The 20565-nt window shown below is 38.2% G+C and overlaps 1 long non-coding RNA gene across 1 annotated transcript in view; it reads left to right on the forward strand.

Moving 5' to 3' along the window:
• The first annotated feature begins 1130 nt into the window (after window positions 1-1130).
• The window catches only part of LOC127386909 (uncharacterized), a 110456-nt gene continuing 91021 nt past the window's right edge, over window positions 1131-20565 (forward strand). Inside the window, exon 1 of the long non-coding RNA XR_007890012.1 lies at window positions 1131-1224. This is a non-coding gene — a long non-coding RNA (uncharacterized LOC127386909). The remainder of the gene's footprint in view (window positions 1225-20565) is intronic.

Here is a 20565-nt window from a genome sequence, read left to right on the forward strand (position 1 = left end):
TATTGCTTAGTTATGGAAAAATACTATAACATTTCAGGTTGGGCTGATTAAAGCAATTAGCACAAAATTATAATCAGATGCTATTAAAGTATATAAAAATATTTACAAGCTTCCTCATGACTATGGGAATTGGGCCTAAAATGTTTCTGTTCTTAAGGAGAGGATGCAATTTATATTTTTCCTATTACTATATAGGAAAATAAAATATGAATCTCTTAACTGCTTACTGGGAACCTGTGTGTGCATGTATTTGAAAATATTTTCATGTTCTTTGGAATCTGAAGTTACCTGTGTTTGTGTTCCTTGTCTGATAGGACAAGGGGTAATGGTTTTAAACTGAAAGAGGGTAGATTTAGGTTAGACATCAGGAAGAAATCCTTCACTATGAGGGTGGTAAGGTGCTGAAATCGGTTGCCCAGGAAGCTTGTGGAAGCCCCCTCCCTGGAGGTGTTTAAGGTTAGGTTGGACAAGGTTTTTGCAGCCTGGTCTAGCTTATAGCAGGGAGGTTGGAACCTAATGATCTTTAAGGTCCCTTGCAACCTTAACCGTTCTGTGATTCTGTGATCCACAAAACCTTTCCCATTGGTATTTCTCCAACCATTAGTATACCAGTGCCTTTTTCAATCTGCTATTCCAGGGGAGTGAGGAAGACCTGGTGATGAGAACAGAGCTCTATAAGCAGCAGGTACTGAGCAAGGAGGTGTCATCAGTTGTAATTAAAAGTTGTTGTATTTTTTTGTCTCAAAATTCATTCCACGACTGCACGTTATGCATTGAAATCTTTCAGTTAATTTTATTTTTTCCTAAAAGAAATTCTGAGCTGTTCCTGCCTTATATCTGCCTCAGTAAGAAAAGTGTAATGATATTATCAGTTTCAGCTGGGAGAGGTCCCACATGTTATGGTAAAAGACTAAGTATGTTTGTCAGTGTTTTCCTCTCTCTCACCAACCTGGGCTATTTGTGTAAGAGAGAGATGGCAATCCTGTGGTAAATTGTGAGATGTGATATTTACCTCAGCAGGCAATGTGTTTCCTGACACTGTATTAAACTATGCTGTGCCTTTAATGGTCCATGTGAGTGGCTTGCTTACCACTAAATCCGTATTTTTTTCTGCTTATTTTCAGTTCCCAAAACTGGGGAGTCTGATCTTCCCTAACAAACAGATGCCAACCTTCTCCATATGCTACACAAACAGTTTCATATGTATGCAGCTCAGTGGTTCTGGTGAGTTGTTGCAGATGCTTTTAAAAAATAAAATAAAATTCGAGGCATGAGATTCTAGAGCAAGATTATTTCTGTGCCTGCACACCATGTGGAGACCTATAGGATATGTAGATACCATCAACTGAATTGTCTGATGCAAAGCTTATGAATGTCAAGTAACACATGGTGGTCCCAATGATTACAATTCAGTTTGTAACGTTAAGAAGCTGGCAGTAAGATATTTCTTTTTCCTGCTTAAAAATCTTACTTGATGATATAAATTATTTCAGATGAGATACTGTATTATTGGTTCACTTTTGATATATTAGGATTCTCTTTAGCCAGTAAGTTGTGTTAACTCTAAGCTGTGCATGGTAGTTCTTTTGAAATAACGTCACTGTTCATCTTGAGCAATACCTCTCTCTTAATGCAACAACCATGATGAGGACCTTTACTTACATTTTTTTGTGCGAGGGGACAGACTCAGCTGAGACAGTGCTGAGCCAAGGATAGCATGTGGGAGAATAGAAGGTGGAAGGCCATTTGATTAGGTATTCTTCTGTTGGTGAATTAATATACTTGCAAATCTTAATTACTGAGATTGTAAACCCACTAGCATGACAAAACTCAAGGTGTCTAGAGAGGTGGAGTGGTTCTGTTGTTTGAGTTTTTAAAATATTTTTTATTATTTATTTTTGCACAGCTATGGTGCTAATGAATTGGAGAGTCTTTGTATGCCAAATATATGCTATATTGAAATTTTACTTTGTAGCTACAGCAAAAATAGCATAGGGACTGTGCTCTAATCACTAGATACTCCTCTCCCTTACTCATAGGTGAATTGTTTAACTTAATGTAAGCACTTACCAGATTTTAGAATGAAGTACAAAACAGCTGAGACTAATTATTTCAGCCAGCTAATTGCCTAGGTTAACTTTTTGATTCTTATATTCAGTGGCAAATCCTTTGTCACCAAGGATGTAAAAACTTGTCTCCTTCTGCCTATCTCAGATGTTCAGGTTTTGGTCATGAATATAAAAACTAGCAATATCACAATGTGAACAGAATCCAGTGACCTCTGTTATTTCATGGTTTCAACAGATCTGTCTCACTGGGAATGCTTTGAATTTTTCAGTCAGCTTAAAAACATTATTTTATGTACTCTTCATTATTAAGTGAATATTAAGCTAATAGGGAGGCACATGGAGGAGTTTAAAATGGATTCAAGTGTGAAACCAGTAGGTTATATACATAATGAGGCCATTGCTGCAGCTGTGCTGCTTGGTAGAGTTAAACTACAAAGGAACTTGAAATTGGCTCTGGCTTGAGTTAGACCTGCACCTGTGAACAGCAGAGACTTTGGGAATATCAGGCAAACAGTCTGGGATTTCTTAATTGAATGTATCTATGTATAAGTGATCTTGCAAAAGCTGATCTGGGGGAAGGGGAGATAACTCTCTTATTGTCTTTTTTTTTTTTTCTTCTTGTGAAGAAGATATCAACAAAACCCTGTGTGGATTTCCCCATCTTTTTCCTCTGAGGTTCTGACTACTAGCATGTTTTCTTCTCTCCCTTACGTGTCTGTGGATTTTGGGTTCCCTTTCATATCTAAATTATCACAAGGTTTCTCATGGAAATCTAATGCTATGATATAGATGTATAATACTATCTGGGTATTACTTTGCATAAACCTGAGTGTTTCCAGATCTTGTTGTGGTTGTAAAACGCTTGCTGGTATTAAGAAGGCTTTTCAGCTTCTCCAAGTCTGTCTCTGCATCTGGAATTGGAAAGTCAAAAAATGATGTCCAGCTTTGTTTTGAAAAGATTAATATTCTTGTGACTAAGTCTAGTGGGGAGAGAGCAGAGGGAGGCAATAAAGACTTGGTTCTTATCTCTGTCAAATACTGCTCGTGCCTTGTAGCATGTCACTTAGTCTCTGTGTATCACTGTAGGGATCTTGTAACTACTTGTACCTATAGGGATAATAGCCCTTCTTCTCTCTTCTTATCCATCCCATTGTTTTTTGTGAACTCTTACTAGCAAAAGACTGTTTTTACAGTGTGTGTGGAATTAGATGATATCTATATTGTTTCCTTCAAGCTGTGCCATAAATATTATTGAGAACCATCTGTCAAAATATCAATATATTTTCAGGAAAACATAATTCCTGTGCTTCTGGATTTTTTTTTGTTTTTTTTTTTTTTTTTTGGGTGGTGTGTGTTTTTTGTTTGTGTGGTGTGTTTGTTTGTTTGTTTTCTTTTCTGGTTTGCTGTTTTGTTTTTCCTGGTACCCCACAAAGACAGCGCAGCTGGAATTTCATGAAGTATTCTGTGGTTTTCCTCTTCTTCAGGATGTGCTGTACTGTATGTTGGAGTTGTGTTCTACCACAAGAATGATAGAAACTGGAAATTGACAGGAGCTGATGAATAAAGAGCTCAAGAGAAATTCAGGTGACTCTACCTCACTTTCTAATCTTGGCCTCTTTAAATGTGTTGTTGTGGGGTTTTTTTCTGCTATGTTGTGTTTCTTAGAAAACTACAGGAACTTTAATCTGTGAAACAGAAAAATACACTTACTGAATTTATATGTGGAATTTAAACAAGTGATGCAATAGAAGTTTCAAGGGGAAGAAAATCTGTGATTTGGATCATGAGTTTTTTGTTTTGTTTTAGGAGAGGTGTTTTGCTAAGTTCTGTTTGGTGTATTTAACACAGTAAACATGTAAAGTGGGATGCCATCAATACACAGGTATTCCAGGTTATACTTAAAATACTGGCAGAACCAAAACACAAAGACAATCTATGCCTGAGGAAATGCAAACCATTAAGCACTTCTGAAAATGAGAAGCTGTCTGAATTTACTTCCTGTTACTAAAAGCAACCTGGGACACCCAGTAAAATGAAGTGTAGTTTGGAAGACCCGGGTAGGATGCTGCTGCCTGAGCTCATGCAAAACAATTTTTCTGATTTTGTATAATGAAGGCTCATCTCTCAAGGAAACAAAAGTATCATGGCCTTTAAAGGAAGGAAGGAAGGCATTCTAAGGCAATCAAAGATTGAAGATGTAGAGGTAATGGGAGACTCAAAATTCTTAAAATAGGTTTTTTGGGGTTGGGGCATCACAGTGAAATATAAAGTGAAGCCCTACGACTTCAGTGACTTAAATCAGGCTTGTCTTGAACTAGTGAACTTTTTGGCTTATAATTCCAGAAGTAAAAAACAAAGTACGAGCCTTGTTTCTGGTAGAGCTAGGTAAATTCAGGAACTTGTAATGGGGGGAAAAGTTAACAAAATACATGAAAAAATATATCCTTGAAACTTTAATAATTACAAATGATTGAAGAAATCTGAAACTAGGGCTTCCTTTTACATAGCACAAATTTTGACAATTGGCTACACAGGTTTTTATTTTTTTAAAAATAAGTGTTTTAAATGCTCTGAAATGTTCAATTAAGTTTTTTCAGGTTTAAGAATAGGAGTATATCCTAACACTGCAACCAGAACAGCAAAGTGGCAATAACAAAAATCTCCTGAGGAAGTCTGTTGCTACCATGAGATCCCGGGCAGGGTGACTTGAATAAAATTGTGAATGCTTCAGGGCTAATCCAAAATGAGCAAACTCTGAACCTTTAGAGATTCGCACATCAATAGTTTCTTTATTGTGAAACAGTTTTTAAAGCAAATGCAGGAAAAATCGCCTATTGAAGCCTATAGCCACCACCCAGCTGTAGGATGGTGCCTGTTACTGATGCAGGCAGCAGAGCAAGGCATGGAGCAGATGCCTTCCCCTCTGATGTGGGGCGCAGCCACTGCTATTGGAGGTAGCAACGTGCCCGGGCAGCATGGGGATGGTTCTTGAGACTCTGAGGGCAGGATGTGCTGTGGCCATCTCGCCCTGACCTGTTGGGTTTTTTTAACCCTTCACCTGGTTATGCAAAGCTGTAGAGTTTCAGAGCCGTATTTATGCCTGTATACATTGGTGCAACAGATTTAAAGTCACAGAATTGGAACTGTTTAAAACTGTGCAAAAAAATTGTCAGCTAGATGAGCAAAAAGAATGAGATTAGACCAGAAGTCACAAGAGTTCAAAGTACTACAGGGTTTGAGCTGATTTCCAATTCTTTTTGTTCTTTTTGTTGTTGGAAAGAGAGAGCCAGGACAAGCAGGTGATTGATTTTTGGTTGTTTTTGCTGTACCACAGTTAGGAAAACAAATTTAGCTGATTTTTTTGTTTGTTTTGCCTTCTTAAAAGACCATCTTAGACTCAGGTTAACTAGTGTTGTGTTTCCAGTCCTGCTCTATGAACATTGACTGTCCTGCAGCGAGGCTGCAAAACTTGCCTTGGTGGTTTCCCCACTTCCTGCAAGTCTTCTCATTGCCCAGGACCTGTGAAAAAGCAGCTCCATTTAATTTTAACCCATCCTTCTTCTTCTGGCTTTACATTATCAAAGATGGGTACAGAGAAGGAGAAGACAAAAGCTACCCTTTCTTTTTCAAAAGGCTGGAATAAAAGCAAGCAGCTGAGCTGCTTGTGTTGACTTAACAAGCCAGTCATTGCTGGGTACCTAGGTACCCAGGGCTAGGCAGATTAAGTTAATGATCTTTGTTTAAGTGAAGTAGAAAAGTGTATATTTAAATACAGTAGAAAGTGAAAACTCCATTTTTTTCACATTTCACAGACTTTATTTTCAGTTCAGCTTCAGATTTTTTGATGTGATAGTCATATTTAATGCTTTCTTTTCCAATGGTCAGGTACCACACAGTCACTCCTGAGAAAGTAAAGTATCTTTTAAGAAGAAAACTGAGGAAATAACCTCCAATGAATCTTAGCAAGATGTTATTTCTACCTCTGCACTGGCTGATTTAAGTCTCGGTTGTGGCCAGCAACCAGGAAAAGAGCAAGACAGTGTTTTCTAATAGAAAATGTGAATCTTCTTTACAATGTTAAAGTAAGGAGTATTGGATAATTTCCTTTGGAGGCAGGCAAGAGGGTTCTGCCTTGGAGGTGCTGCTCTCTGTGATCCCTCACCCAGAATTATGGTGATCTGATGCTTAGTTTGAGTAGGCAGTCCACATTCTCATTTCTTCTAACTTGTGAGGCAACTGCTGCCAGCTGTTGGGGCAAGTGCTGCGCTGGGACCTTAGGTGAGGCATAGAGGCTACATTTTTCCTTCATGGAGAAGAACTTCTTTCATGGGTGAGCTTCAAGAATGATCTCCTAATCCCCACCAGAACTAGATCCTAACTGCTTCTGGGGTAAATGTAGCATTTGATGCTGCCGGAAGCATCATCTTCATTGTGGGCCAGATAGCTGGTGTTTCACTCTTTTTAACCCCTCCTGGCCTTTCATTGAAATTCAATTGAAAATAAATCATTTCCTTGAAGCTTTTGAAGTTAAAATTTTTCTTCGCTTTGCCTCCTCTTCTGCTGCACTTCTGTATATCTTATCCTGCTGTTATTGTATAAGTCTGTGTGTTTGTATATGGAGCAAAGGTGAAAGATAAATCCTTACATTTGCTGTTCAGTTTGAACTGTTTTTTCTCAAAAAACATAGTAGTCTATTTTTTCAATGCAATAATTTTTAAATGAAAAAAAAAAAAGGACAGGAATCAAGTTGTAATAAAATGTTTTTGTTATTCCTTTCTGTTTTGATTGAAACAACTGAATTGAAGTTACTGACTTATTCAGTGGGCAGACTGAAAGCCTCCATGACATTGTAGCTGGAACTGTGCTAACTTTAAACTAAATGAGCATACTAGACAATAAAGTCTCCTACTTGTGATTATTTTAGAATTATATTTTTTAAGAATTGTAAGGCCATAGTATAAGTAGTAGAAGTGATGAGAGATCTTCCATCTTTCACTTTTTTGAAATGAAAACAGTTGAATACAGTACACTAAGAAATAATATAATGCTAATGACAGTCCTATGCTTTGGACTGTTGTGAGCTGAGGACCATGCTTCATATATTTTTTTTTTTTAACCCAAGCTTCATAATTATTTTTAAACTCAGGAGCTGGGCTTCCAACAACATAAACCATTTTCCTGAAGTATTCCTTAAAATGCAAGTGCACAGTATACATGTTTTGTCAGCTTTCCTATTTCATCTCTAAATATATATCTGTGTGTGTGGAAAGACAGAGGGATATCACAGTTTAACTGAAGAACGTGTTTTACGTGTTGGTCTGAGGTGAAGTATGAAGAGAAGTCCATAATGCTGTTCACTTCTTCTTTCCTAAGCATTTGGGAAAAGTTGGCTTTTTCAGTAATGAGGGCAGCCATATTAATTACAGCATATTTGAAGATTGTATGTTTTATTTTATCCGTAGATCTGTGGAAGCTGGTTTGCCAATTTTTTTTACATATGGGTTTTTGGGGAGAGTTTGTCCAAATCTGAGAGAGGTTGTACTTCTAACACCACATGAATTCACTGTGACATTTTTGCCCTAGGCAAAATGACACATTTTGAGCAAATTTGTCCCAGTGAGAATGTAATTCTGTTTTCACTAAGAAATCACAGAATCACAGAATTTTTTGAGTGGAAGGAGCCTTAAAAATCATTGAGTTCCAACTCCCCTGCATGGGCAGGGACACCTTCCACTAGAATAGGCTGCTCAGAGCCCCATCCAACCTGCCCTTGAACAGCTCCAAGGATGGAGCCCCCACAACATCTCTGGGCAGCCTGTTCCAGTGTCTCACCACCCTTACACTGAAGAACTTCCTCCTGACCTCTAACCTAAATCTCTCTTCTTTCAGCTTAAAATCATGACCCCTCATCATCTCACTGCAAGACCCTGCAGAAAGACCCTCCCCAGCTTTCCTGTAGGCCCCCTTCAGGTTCTGGAAGGCCACTATGAGGTCCCCTCAGAGCCTTCTCTTTTTCAGACTGAACAACCCCAACTCCCTCAGCCTGTCTTCCTAAGAGAGGTGCTTCAGCCCTCGGATCATTTTCGTCACCCTTCTCTGGACACATGCCAACAGGTCCATATTTTTCTTGTGCTGGGGGCACCAGAGCTGGACACAGTATTCTAGGTGAGGTCTCACCAGGGCAGAGTAGAGGAGCAGAACCACCTCTCTCGATCTGCTGGCCACACTTCTTTTGATGCATCCCAGGATGGAGTTGGCCTTCTGGGCTGCAACTGCACATGTCCAGCTTTTGATCCACTAGTACCCCCAGGTCCTTTTCCACAGGGCTGCTCTCAAGTGTGACCTACCCCAGCCTGTATTTGTATCTTGGGTTACCAAGATATGTGCCTATTTTCAATATGAATCATACTTGGTTTATTATCTTGTGAAAGAACAATTATCAGTCTTTGCAAATATCTTCTTTTTGTAAACAAAGTAGTAAAAATTTAGTGTAAAAAGTTTTTCAGTTTTCTGGGAAAATTTCTTATTGTTTATAAGTAATGTGCTTTTTATATTTTTTTCTTCTAATCTGCTACCTCTCTTTTATTGATAATTCCCCCTTGTGCCTCTTTATTTTTATTTTCCAATAAGTTAATATTAAGTGAAGACACGAGTTTTTGACAGGAAATTCGTCCTATCAGTTGTTGATACAACTCAGTGTAATTCCTGTGTCAGGTCATAATCTAAGATCTGAACTTCAGACAGCATGGGCTGGAGTAAACAGACTTGTACTTGCCAGGGACTTGGCCCAATTATTTTGGCTATGAAGAAGATTAATGTTGGTTCTGAATTAGCCAAATGTGAAATATTTTGCATTTATCTTGGTGATAATTCACAGGTTGTTGTGGAATAAATGGAATATACAAATTTTTGTATCCTGTCATCCTATGCTAATGGGATGTCTATTAATTGCTCTGAAACACCTTACTTTTTATACTGAAAATAAAATTAAAAGTTATTTAATTGTATGCTGACATGCTAAAAGCAATACTGTATATAAATACCTTTATCATCACTTTTGTTAGGAAAATTATTATCAGGGACTTTTAATTGAAATATATGCTCCCCTTGAATAATGTAAAATAGAAAAATAAGTTGGTGCATCCTAACAAAACAAACATGAAATTCAAGATTAAAATATATTTATGAGGTGTCTATCTGTCGTTGCCATCCACACAATAGGAATACTCAAAGACTGTCACCTGCCCCAATTTTGTTTTGAGTCCTGTTCATGATTCCCAGTATTTCTAGCTCCTTTTGTGATCTTCTTGAAAGTCTTCTCATCTTTTATTGTGCATTTGCCTCCCACTTCTTCCCTGCAAGGTGTTAATCTTTCCCTGTGCTTCTACTTCACATAAGACATCTACATGCTAATTTTAACTTGATTTCTTAAAATGCTTTTTCAAAACCTGTATCTATATGTAGCAATGGTACTCTGAAATTGTTAATACTTTCCTTTTTTTGGTCAAAATGCCTTGTAGGAAGCAAAAAGGCAAAACTCTTTAAGCCATCACAGGATGGAAATAATGAACCAGTCTTCTATGGTATGCCTGAATATATGAGCAACTGCTGTAGATTTCTGGGTACTACGCCCAGATCCTCACTATTCACAAACAATATATTACTTCTTGTAAGATATGTTCAGGATGACTCAAGTTTAAGAGCTACTAAAAAAAATTACTTTTACTGACACTTTAGTGAGGGGAAAGAATTTTCTCAATCTGTTTGCTTTCTTACTGCATTGTGAATTCAGGATTATGTCCTTGAAACCAATAGCAGTGATCTGGATTTTTTTACTCTGGTGTACCTTAGAATTACAGAATAATTAAGGTTGGAAGGGACCTTAAAGATCATCAGGTTCCAACCTCCCTGCTATAAGCAGGGACACCTCACACTAGACTAGGCTGCACAAAGCATCATCCAGCTTGGCCTTAAACACCTTCAGGGAGGGGGCTTCCACAATCTCCCTGGACAACCTATTCTAGTGCCTTACTACCTTCATGGTGAAGAATTTCTTCCTGATGTCTAACCTAAATCTACCCTCTTCCAGTTTAAAACCATTACCCCTTGTCACATCACTGCCCTCTCTGCTAAAAAGCACCTCCCCAGCTTTCCCTTAGGCCCCCTTCAGGTACTGGAAAGCTGCTATAAGGTCTCCCAGGAGCTTTCTCCCCAACTCTCTCAGCCTGTCCTCATAGCAGAGGTGCGCCAGCCCTTTGATCATCTTTGGGGCCTTTCTCTGGACCCTCTCCAACAGCTCTATGTAGTTCCGGTGCAGAGGGCTCCATAACTGTATGCAGTACTCAGGGTGCAGTCTCACCAGAGACCTTTTTTGATGCAGCCCAGGGTGTAGTTGGCCCTCTGGGCTGCGAGTGCACACTGGTGGCTCATGTTGAGTTTCTCATCTACTACCACTCCCAAGTCCCTTACCTGTCCAAAACAATACTTAGCAATTCTTGCAGAATACAGGACTCAGTTTCTACAGGCCTTGAATGCAGCTGGACTTTCATCAGGTTTCCATCCAATGCAGTTAGAGTTCTTGTGATTGTTTTCTGGAATACAGGGAGGTGTTGATTCACTGTGGGCTGCTAGCTGAATGTCAGGGCTTCAGAGTCTGAACACATCTCTGAGCAGCTGAAATAGCTGGAGATCAGGGTGGGTGCACAGAGACAGGGAAGGAAAAGCAAAGGTTGGAGGAATGGTGATGAGGAACTGAGTCTGCTACTATGGATCTTCAAAACAGCTGCTCCCAAACTTTCCTGCTGTTTTTGATCTTGCATATCCTTATGGTTGCCTCCCAAAATAATGCTTCACTTTGAATCTTGGCTGAGAAAGTAATATCTGATAATGTTTCTTGCACTGTGCACTTAAAAAACAAATGCGGTATTGCGGTGCACGTTGGCATTGTAGCAGAGCAAATGCTGCTGCAAAGTTTGTGTTTGCCTTTCAAGCTGAGGGAGGAAGAGTGAGGCCAGCTGGAGTGTTGAGGCTGATGGTAGTGACAGACCTGCAGGACTCCATTCTGGAACAGATCTGTGGTGTGGGGCTTTTCTTTGTTTAAAGACAACATTTATGTGACGTCGGAAAGCGATACTTTTTTTTACCGCAAGCTTTCTTACCACTGCTCAGCTTGTAAGCAGTGTCAGCCATGGGGATGGCGGCCTGCGGCCTGCAGGTGAGCAAGGCCCTGGCTGCCTGGCACTGTGCCTGCCTTGGGCACCATGTGAAAACACAGTGAAAGAAACGGGGAAATACGATTCCTTGGCAGGCCCGTGCCCACAGGGAGCCTGCTGACCAGGCGCTGCTGTGCCTGGTGGCTGGGCTGGCCCAAGTGGGGTGCAGGCCCTGGCCCTGCCTCAGTGTCTCCAAACCCCCAGCGCTCCTGGAGGCGGGAGAGCTGTGCTGACTGAAAAGCGGTCGTCCTTCCTTGCAGGTATGTTTAGCAAACATTGTCTGTTTATAGGTGGCCATGTTTCTGTTTGTCTTTCTCTACAGCCAGATGCCTGATAGGAAACCTAAATATTTATGATACAAAGCTTTAGAATGTATTGTGGTGTTACTCACCAAAAGGTATGCACTGTGTTTTTCCAGCACTTTTGCCCAGTGCATATATAACTGGTTTTTTTTTCCTATAAAATAGACTATTTTCCCTATGGAGTTAACTAATATCTCTGAAGCATTCTGAGGTTAAGACTTGAGAAGTCTTCAATATATGTCCCTGATTTTCAGACTCTATTGCTTATTTGTTTAGCCTGATGGGAATAGGCTTTGTCTACTGTGCTTGAAGATGATGATTTTTTGTGCTCCCAGGATGCAAAGTCAGTTTTCATTGGTATTTTAGTGAAATATTAAAGGCAAAGCAGATTTGGAGGGACACACTGCAAAGGCTGTCATAATGATCAGAGAAGTACTGGAGTGAGGAAAGGGACAGCTAAATGTGTAGGTGGAGAGTCGGTCCATTTGTGCAAAGGTATGAGTAACCGAGGTTATGAATTGGTTGCAGATGGGAGCTGGCAAGCAAGAAAAGTAGAATAAAATTATATTGACATCCCTGTGTTGTCTAAAGACCACTACAAGAACATTAGTATTGCTGCGTAGCCAGCAGGGAGGCCCTGTCAGGGTGAGATTTTACTTAGGCAACTGGTATTGATTTTTGGTCTGCCGCCAGGATGTAGGAAGGGAAAGATTTTTTATTTTTTTTTCTTTGCAGTGTCTGTATTCATGGCTGAGAAACAGTGTGCCTGGAGCTGGGATGTAGGGTTGAGAGTGGCTGTGTGCTGTCATGCCTCTCACTTTATTGGGGGAACAAAATTATTCTTTTGAATTATCCTAAGCAATTCTTGCCTTGTCTCATCTCCCCTCTCATGTCTCCTGTAAGGCCATTCTATAAAGCAAAATGAAGGATTAAACATGCGGAAAACTTTTTTTTTTTTAATCTTGCTGAAATTATTTGGAGTGATTTGTTGGTTTGGGCAACCAGAGACACTTAACAGCCCTGTGCTTGCCCATGGAGTAGCAGCAGCCACAGCTGTGAGGGTTGCAGCTCTCCCATCAAGGTCACTCTGGGTGCTGTGGGGCTCCTGGTGGGAGCCAGGGACAAGCCTTGTAGCTCTAAGGATTCAAGCCTTCTTCGGTTTCTGGCCAAACTCCGATCTGAATGCTGCCAAGTAAAACTGTTAGTGCTTCTATGCTTTCTGTTCTATTGAAAACTGATTAGGAGCTAAAAGTGGTCCATGAAGCATCTGTCAGGCCTGGTAGCAGCTCCTGCTCTTGGGTCTCACTTGAAGTGGCAACCTAGGAGGAGGAGGACAGCTTAGTGACTGCTTCTCCTCTTCCTCCTCCTGCAGTGGAGGTATGACTGTACTTGTTTCTCTTATGTATTTGCAAGAGCCCGATTTAACATGTTTGCAATGAATTTATTTCACCTCTTCCTCAGAGAAAGTTTGGCAAAGAAAAAATCTCACAGGAGAAAAACTAGTGTGAAAAATAGTGATCTACAGACTGATTGTAATAGATGTACAGATACTGGCCTGGCCTTATTTCACATAGGGTCCTTCCTCTGGACTAAGGCTAGGTCCTAGTATGTTGTTATTAATATACTCCTCTATCAGAGAAAATAGAACTGATAGAAATATGCTTTTCTTTGTTCTATTGTGTGTATAATAAACACTTAGCAAAGGGTGTATTTTCTTTAAATTTTAGATACCCATATAGGAAGTTGAGCCTGCTGAATTCTTAAGAGAAGCAAGTGCTAAACTAGAGCAATGCTCTTTAACTGCAATAATTAGTTAAATATCCCATGCTATTTCATCTGTGTTCCTCTATATCCTTACTTTCTGTCATGTTGTGAAGCCTACTGAATTGTCATTCTGCTATTTGCTTGATAGGAGATTATTACTATGGAGGGTAGCTCTGAACACTGCATGTTTCCATGAGGGTAAAATGAAAACATTCTTTTGAGAATGTTGCCCTTTAGTTATGGTTAATTTTAAAACAACTTTTGATCATTGAAACACCAGGTTAGATCTCTGTTGATTGCAGTCAGTTCTGTTGACTCTCCAAAATTGTGTTGTCATGTGGTACAGGCAGCGGTTTGTGTCCTGAAAATTTGTTTGCTGCTTCTTTCTTTTTGCTCCCTCCTACTTTGGTTTTGACCACGTATCTGATAAGGAATTATAATGAAGAAAACAAAACCTCAATTTAGAATAATATGACATTTTAGAAATGTTTTTAGTTTTGCCTTATTAGTAATGATTAATTACACTTTATGCAGACTTGCCATGTATTTAAGAGTAAAATGGTGATTACAGAGTAAAACCTGCTTATGAACAAATTCTGTCAAAGTGCTGTGTTTTCCTAACCATTCTAAAGCCCAGCAGAAGTCAAGCCCTTATTCTTTTTCCTTGGCTCTTCCTCCAGGACCTACTGTGGTTTTTTTCCTCTGGCTTGACTTTAACCTTGAAATGGAAAATTATCTGATACTGCATTGGGTTGAGTCACCAAGAAATATCTGTGCTTGTCTGTGGAGGGTGTTAGCCCCTTAGAGCAGAAAGAACAACATGAGCAATTTCAAATTACAGTTTATTCGCTTAGTTCTGGCAGATCTGGAGTACACAGTATAGTATTTTATTGTTCAATGCTTTTATTTTTCTTTTTTTTTCCCATATGATAACCCAACCTTTATTTGAGCTCTGTGTAGTTAGGCTGCAAAGTGATCAGAAAAAGGCTACTGTTATTTGCTGTAGAAAAGCTGATGCAATGTAGATAGTGGTTCTTAATACTGTATGTGTAACAATGGTTTTATAAGATGTAAGCATAAGATGTATTTTCTTAAGAAATTGAGGTGCTTTATGAAGACCTGTCAATGTAATAGAAAGCATTTTCATCCATGCATTTTGCAAGAAAATGCTAGAGGAGATTTGGATGTCATTCAGATGTGTTATTAGTGAGCATGGCTGCTTTTGAGAAACATCTAGTACAAGGGCACCATTTATTTCTTCTTCTAGTAATGTTTCCATATAAATAAATTAGTTGCAAATTATTTTTTAGTGAAATATGATTTTTAAGTTTCCTGAAACAATTTGCCATGCCAAAGATCTTTTCTTTTGTCCTTAACACACACATGCTGTATTCTAGTAGCCCTTCTAAAGCCTTGCACTTAAATTTTGGGCTCAACACCGTAAATTCCTTCAACTGAGTACAGCCTCTTGCAGACGCAGACACATTTGCTAAATTTAGAAATATGTACAACAATTTCAGGAAATGCTGCACAGAATCCTTACTTTACAACTTTAGCTGACAAGTAAGTACTCGTTTGCAAGCCAGTAAGATGGGTGGTGTTTTCCTCTCTGCTGTTGGATAGCAAATGATTAGAGATAAGCTGTAGGGATATCTATTTATTCACAGAGACTGTCTTGCAGCTGAAAGAAACATTACCAATTCAGAAAGCGCTCTGTGTACAGCAATCAATTTAAACTCTGGCTCTCTGATGATAATGGAAGCTTCTCTCTCACCGCCAGTCTGGCTCATGCAAGCTGCCTCTTCAACATGTTCTGAGCTTGACGTAGTTGTATAAGTCACTTCATGGTAGCAGACGATATCGTTAGGCTGCTGAACAGAAAGGAATAAATACACAAGTGTCAAGCTGCCTTCAGTTGTTCCTATTTATTATCCCATATGAATTCACACAGCATTTCATAAAATTCCATCAAGATTTTAATCAAGTTACATGTGTTGGGAGAAGGAGAAGCTGTTTTAGGGACCATGTTAACTAAACCTGACCACACAGTAGATTGCAGGGCATAAATTAATGACACCTTTGCTATAAAACTGCTATCGTTTGCCAAACGAGCAAGGAGAAACTTTTATAGGAAGGCTTATAGATCTTGAGGACTTAGTATGCCAGCTAATACAGGGTGACATAAACACAGGCAAGTGCATCCACTAGAGGGTATTGGCACACTATATATGGCAGTACATTATGGGTAATATCAAACAAGTCTAATTTATTATGCCTTTAAATGAGACCTTTAAAAGTCCTTTCTCTTGTAAATCTGTATTCTCTAGAACCTCTTCCATTTTCTGGTAGCAAATGTGTTCCTAATACCTGTTAAACTGCCATTAGGAGAACAAATGGATGGTAATCTGTTCACCACCAAATGATCAAATGGCTCATGCCCAGGTGGTGATTGAAATATTGATGTGGTAAGAAGACTTCTAGAGAGCCTGAATATCGGTTGAGCTACATAAATAAGAACTTGCCCCTTTCTCACACAACAGCTTTCAAGAGAGGTATAAGAGGGTTCAAATCTGCTGTCTGAACATTTCCAAAGAGCATCTGTCTTGGATGCAAGTGGGAAGGAAGCACAGACAAGAACCCTTAGTTTTAATAACATCTAATAAACCCATTGCTACCAAGACATTTTAAACACATCTGGGATAGAGCTTTTTAATTTACAGTATAAGGCTGGTTTAGTTTGGAGAAGAACTTGCATTTTTTGTTCAGAGAAATGTCATGTCATATTATAATCCTTAGAGTATTGTTTTTGTATTTAAAGCATGTATTATCTTGGTTATAATTGCTATATGAGTTGTTTGTGGTTTTACTCATAAAAGACTTCTAAAGGGAAGAGTGAGAGACAAATTGTGTGGTGTGCATAAGAAAGAAAATATCAAATGCTTCAGATGAGCCTGATTCAATGTGCACTGGAGTCAATAGAAAATTCTGGGTGATTTCCATAAAAAAAATTAAAAAAAAAAATCTTATTTTGTGGAGAACACTGAGAATAGTGAAATATTAGCTGGTGTTATCTGAGATTACTTTGTTTCAAGCCATTCTAATTACAAAAAAAAAAAAAGAGCTAATTCTTGCTGTTCTTGTCTTGAGAAATTTTAAGGGGAAAAGAGCTCCCTCTTTATTTGCTGTGCATAGAATGTGGTGATTCAACTGTATGAATCTTGCATTAAAGTGTACATGTAGTACATATATATTACACTAATGTCTGCAAATTCCGTGTCCTGTGAGAGGCTGGGAATATTCTGATTGGTATCAAAAAGTCAAGACTAGAGATGTGCCTACTCTACTGGTAACAAAACTAATTGTGGATGAGAACAAGGTTCACCAAAAGGCAGTGATCCCAAAAAGCTGTGCTGTTTATCCATGATAACAAAAATGGATAAGATGAGCCGTGACAGTGAAAATGACAACAAATATTACCTTGTTCAAATTACAAAAGCTGTTTTCTGTCTGTCCCATGATAAACCACTGGCTCAGAGAATTGATGGTAGTGCTTATGAGCACATTAGGAAAGAATTTTAGTGAGAAAGCCCTGTATGTAATTCAAATTCAAACTGGAGATCGAGAGATCAAGTAATGGGCTGAGATGTTCAAGGACTGATCTGTAAGAAACCATTTTATTGTTGTAGTCATTAATGAAAATGTTCTCCTGAAATATTAAAACATCTACAGCAGTATTAAAAATTAATTTATATACTGTGTACAGATTCTTGCTAATTTTTTTTGTAGAAGATAAATTTTAAAAAACTGATTATGTGAAGGGAAGTACTTGTTTAGATAGAGGTTTTTCTTGTAGCATAGATAGCATTGTTTGAATAATTTATTTAAAATTTAGTGAGGGATAAAGACAGCTTAGGTTTTCTGCTTCTTCTCCTTCCAAAACAGGCATTTACAATAATGTGCAGATTCTAGTGCTCTGACTAGTCTAATTTAAAATTATCCAATTTTACAAATTATCCAAATCTGCCAATTCTTTGAAAGATTAGTAGACTAACAGGTCTAGATAATAACTTGGCATTCCTAATGCTTAATCCACTTTTTTTTTCCTGTAGAAATAATGGAAGTATATTCTGCACAATAACCTTCAAGAATGTATTTCCTCTCTTTTTAAATATTTTCAGATATGTAGACATCAACGGTCTATTTTCAGATATGTATATTTCAATGTGATTTTAAAAACCCCACAATTTTATGTAGGCCTTTGTTGGTGGCATATTTTATGGTAAACATATCTGTTTTCTGTCCATTATTGCTTCTAAATTTTTTCAATGAAATTACCTATATAATTTACATTGTGTACCTGATTATCCATTAAGTGTTCTAGCTCATGTTTTTCCTCACTGAATACCACTCGTTATTGTCTGTCCACATTTCTAAGTTCTGAATTTCTGTTTTTTATTTCATAGAATCATAGAATGGTTTTGGTTGGAAGGGCCCTTAAAGATCATCTAGTTCCAATCCTCTTGCACGGGCAGGGACACTTCCCACTAGACCAGCAATATAAAGAAGAATTCTGTGTTAGAAATTTACATCTGTCAAGTACCTATTTACAGCACTCGCCTTAGTAAAACAACAACAAAAAAAACCCCATGGAAGTTGATAAATACTCTTATTTTCACTCAGAATCAGACATCAGTTTACTCTGGACTAAATAAATACTTCTGATTTCTAGGTTAAAAAATACTTCTGATTTCTAGTTAATTAACTTGGCATCACCAGCTATGTAATGATGGTACTATACCACCAGCTGCTATGATTCTGCCAGACTGAAGATACAAAGTAGGTCTGAGCTGCACGTGCTTTTCTATTTAAGCATGTATTTCTGTGGGTCTGTCTCACAATACAGATATAGAAATAAAGTCTTCCAGGCGCATGCACTGTAGAATGCAGAAATTCCCACTGTGCATGTGATTCTTTATGATTTTAACATCTTCATCTCATTGGTGATGGAATATATTTTGTATTATTTCTAAAAGATTTTGGGCTGAACATGGTCATACATGACAGTAAAATCTGACAGATAAGTAGAAAAGTTATTCACCTATTTCTAGTCGCAGTTTTATATGGCATGTGGAACACTGCTTCATATGTTAAACTGTACTATATCCATGGGAAAGAAAAATAAGCAAGCACAAAAAGCTCCAAAATCCCAAACCAAATTGGTTCTATCAAACGAAGCTATTGGTATTTCTGACATAGCCTAAAATAAAATGCAAGCTTTATATGTAAATACTTACAGCTGAAAAAATGTATGTATTCAACATATTAGTCATACCTCTTTTTTACAAAGGTTCCAAAAGTGTTGTATCAATTGAAAAATATATTGCTTTAAGCTCTATATTTTGTAGAGACACTTGAGAGTTCTTTTGTTACGGGTTTTGTTGGTTTTTTTCCCCCTTCCAACTCAAGTTCCAGTGCCCACATTTTGTGTAGTCAAGGTTACTTTTCTATCTGTGTTTTTTGGCATACAGCCTCTTGAATCTTCTTTAGCAGGTCAAAGTAAGTGAAAAACTTTTTGCTTATACTTCAAGAAGCTACTGAAGTATGCATTTAAGGCAAAGCAAGACAGATGTTGGTGAATACATATTTTAGATGTTCTTTTTTGGGATATTCTGCAGCAAGAGCACCTGTCTTGCCAAATAAAAACATAATGTAGGAATGAAGTGGCACTTGTGCTGGTTCAAGCATTTTAAAGCAGAGATACTCAACTATCTCTTAACAAAGTAACATCTGTGGCACAGAAGAAGTTTGAGATCATGGTGCTTATTGGACATGCTTGATCATGTTCGTATCTACTATTCCAGCTTGTCTGCCTGGTGCCGTGAAAAGATGTTTCAGTGACTGTGGAAATTAGATGTAAACTACAGTTTTGCTGATAGAGCTGAGGGAACTAACACAACCTCTTCTTAGGTCAAAGCATAGAGGGATCTCAGCAGTAAAATCTCTTCTGTGTGTTTTATCTACAGAGGTGAGCATGTGTTTATGCTCCTCGCTCTGTATGCTTGACTTGGAATGTGTAGGAATTATTCCAGTAGCTCCATCCTATTGCATTTGCTGATGTGTAGGGTTGGAAGATGAGCATTTCCAGGTTAAGGAATTATATTTTATTTATAGGAAAATTCGCTTACCTAGAGACTGGATCCTTCCAGTTGTTGTCCACTGTTGCGTGGCAAGCTAAAGCTTTCTTATTAACAGTTGTCAGGTGTACAGTTGATACTTTTGACCTTCTTTGAGTGTCTTTGGGCAGGGACTATGCAGTAGATAAAACTGATACGCTCATTGATTCTTACATACCTCTCTGTTTTCCTTTTACTCAAAGTGCGTTAGCAAATGTAGATGTCCCATAACATTTTTTCCTTTCATCCAACAAATTTCTGTCTATGCAATATATTTTTGTAGAGGATATTAACTCTTCTGAAATTAGCCATTTTAATTTAGCTGTGATGTGTAATTCAAACCTTTAAAATCAATTTGCAAGTATATTTTGGTGAACAATAGGGGGTTTTTTCTCTCTATGCGATTATTCACATAAAAATACTTTATAAATTATCTTCACTGTAAGTGATAAATACAGTTGGTTTGGATTTATTGGTTGTTTGGTTGCTTCCAAAATGATAAGTAGCACGCTGACTTTTATCAGAATTATTATCCAGCTGACTTCTAGAGTGTTTGTTTATTTGCAGTAAATAGAGGTGTAAATGTTACCATCAAGCAATAAAGTTATTGGCTCTGAAGTACTAGTAAGAACCAAAGTGTTGTGAGATGAACTTTGTTGTTGAATCAGGGAAAACCTGAAGTTAATTTCTCCACCAGAAGCATGGGCTGGAATTTGCTTTATACTACAGAATGTACTACAGAATATGAATGCATCTTCACTGTACTCCTAGAACCCCAAGCTTTGCAGTAGACCAATACCAATAGGACTGTTGGTAATGCATTGCTAAGATGCTAGCCTTGTAACTCTGTTGTACCTTGAAAGTAAGTAGCCTTGAATAATCTCAAATGGTTAGGGGTATCTAATCTGAAAAGGGATGCTGAAAACTTCATTTTGCCACCCTCTATGCTGAGCAGTTGGCCAGCAGAAACAGCCATGAGCAAATGTGTGTCTAAAAGAAATAGCAAAAATTCTGTTCTGTGGTCCTTGAAAGACAAAGCTGTTTG

Source organism: Apus apus, chromosome 7, assembly GCF_020740795.1.
Source record: "Apus apus isolate bApuApu2 chromosome 7, bApuApu2.pri.cur, whole genome shotgun sequence".
Lineage (NCBI taxonomy): Eukaryota > Metazoa > Chordata > Aves > Apodiformes > Apodidae > Apus > Apus apus.